The sequence below is a fragment of the Nestor notabilis genome, unplaced genomic scaffold (genome assembly GCF_000696875.1).
Source record: "Nestor notabilis isolate BGI_N333 unplaced genomic scaffold, ASM69687v1 scaffold5914, whole genome shotgun sequence".
Taxonomy (NCBI): domain Eukaryota; kingdom Metazoa; phylum Chordata; class Aves; order Psittaciformes; family Psittacidae; genus Nestor; species Nestor notabilis.
Window position 1 is genome coordinate 54,315 of NW_009925054.1, and position 2,709 is coordinate 57,023.

Consider the following 2,709-nt stretch of genomic DNA (forward strand, 5'->3'; position numbering starts at 1 on the left):
TGAGAATAGAGGGGAAAATCAATTAAAATCTTAGAAAAGCTTTCCATATCCCTAAATAAATCTTGTTTTCTTTGAAAAACACTTAATAGGAAGTTGGATCTAGGTTCCACGTTCTGTCCAGCTGGCAACCAGTTCACAAAGTCATCCAAAAAACTGTTTTAAACCATGTTGTTGACAATACTAACCATTTAACACACCATGTGAGTTAAAAAATAATATATATGTTGCAGAAAATAAATGCATAGCATGTATACATTTTATGAAAGGCCAGGTTGGACAGGGCTTTAAGCAACCTGGTCTAGTGGAAGGTGTCCCTGCCCATGGCAGGGGGTTGGAAATAAATAAGCTTTAAGGTTCTTTCCATCCCAAACCATTTTATGTTTCTATGATTGTACGAAAATTACAGGAAATTAAGATCGAATACCTGTGTAGGTATAAAGATAGTGAGAAATGCTGCCAGGTGCTCAGGTGAATTTCAGGCAGATTTTTAGTCTTGAATCACAAAGAAAAGGGACATATTGCACTCATCTTGGGGTGAACAGGAGCTTAGGTGAATGTGCCTAATTTGTCCATCTCTAGTCAGGTCACACAAAATGGAACAAATCTGGGCTTTTGGACATGGCCAGTCCCAGAGGTCATGGACGAGCCACTCACTGCATGGCTGACTCATACCTTGATTACTTTCTACATACCTTTTCCCTTGATGGGTCTTTTTGACCAGACTTACACAAAATGCTGCAGTCTGCTAAGGCACACTGTGGCTCAGCACAAGCCCTGTGAAGACTGGTGGCATTGCTGGATCTCCTTGGGGTTGTTTGCATAACTTTCCATGTGCTCTTTAGATTCAGGGTGCTTGTTTTGATCTTTGTTTGAATAATACTTTGAAGTGTTGATGCATGATGCGATTTCCTACAGCCTCGTAAGAGGTACAAGATGATAAAAAAATATTGTTTTTAAGATTGATGGTTGGTTTTTTTGTTTCTTTTCTTAAAAAGACTTTTTTGGAGAAAAATGCTGTATCTGGGAGGAAGATTGGTTTTAGGTCTATAAAGCTAAGCATGGATGCAAGCTTGGGCAGTGCTACAGTAGAAGCATGGATAACATAGGTCCTGCTGGAGCAGGGAGCTCCTCCAAATGGAGCAGAAATGTGGTAGTATACAAGGGCATTTAGTGGAAAATGCACCATAACTTAGATTACTTGGTTTATTTTTCTCCATGGCTTGGGGCTGGAAGTCTGGAAGCTGTTTGACATTTCTCAGATCTCTCTGTTAACCTATGGGAAGAGAAGCACTGAGTGACCAGGAGCTGGGGAAGATTCACTGTTTGCAAAAAACTGTGGTAAAAACTAAATGCCTAGACGGAAGCCAAGAGTCTTGTGCTGGCAAAACTGAGATGGTTATGGTTTCCTTTCTAGTTTATGTGCTCTTAGGATATGAGTGAGCAGCTGACAGTCTGTAGTCCATAAAAAGACAGATAAGCATTATCAGAGGTTAAAGCACAGAGGATGCCAATATACTTATCCAACTGCGAGTACCACGGGCCACCACATCTGTCCTCTTACCGTGTTGAACTTTCCCATTTGGAGACACACAAATTTCTTTGCAGTTTGACCCAAAGCACAACTGTGCTTCCCAGGGCTGTCATGTGGGTTCATCCTCCAGGGCTACACCTAAGAAATACAAGGAAATCTGGCAGGCCCGGTAGTATGGGAAAAAGAAGTCACACAGCTTCACAGTGCTTAAAGAAGGCCACACGTTAAGTCACCTACTACACTAGTCTGTAATGACAAATGGGGTCTCCCCACCAAAAAGCTCCTCTTCCTGTCTGCTGGACCACAAAAACCATGCTGTAGAAACACAGAGCAACACCTGGTTTTCCAGGGGTTGTTTCTCAGGTTTCTAGAAGAGGAAAGTAACTGTTTTAACCGTAGGCATTGTCTCACAGCAGCATGCAGGTCACTGCACACCTATTAAATTAAAATTTTTGTACAAAATAAGCTTTAAAATGTGAAGTTGTACTTGTGTTTAGAAACAATAGTAAGTGGTAGAGATGCACGCTGAAAATACAGAGTAAAAGCAGTTGTAGTTTAATGGCTAGAAGGCACGGTAATGGAGAAAGTACCAGCCTTAACCATCTGTGCCCAGAGAACAGAGACCCCAGGGTGACATGAAGCCCCTTCTCCCACCTTCATCTGAACTGGATGGCCCTGTGGTGCCCAGTTTAACTGGCCAGAGAAGTGGCTTTCTGCTCCTCTTAGCCAAATACACTCCCTCTACAACATAGTCAGGGGTGGGAAACCATATAAGATAAACGAGACTTGGTACACCCTGCCTGGCTCCCACACTGGTCCCCCAAGAGCACACTGTCAATGCCAGAGAACTCTGATCTCGCCCCTTGGGCTTCTGCACAAGATATGCCCTCACCCAGAAGCTGCTGAAGCTGATGCCTTTGGTATATTCACTTGAGAGCATTACCTCTAGTGGTCTTGTCTGAGGCAGACCCATGGCTTATCTACTCTGCCAGTTGGACGTACTGTAAATGCCATGAATCACAAATATCATTTTCATAAATTAAAAAAAATTCCACTTAAGCATCAGCACAAGGTCTTGTTCCTCTCCTTGCTCTGGGCAACTGTTTGACTCTTTGGAATGAAGTGATCAAGTATCCTGGAAATTAAATTAATTTCCAAATGCAGGCAGGGTTGCGGAG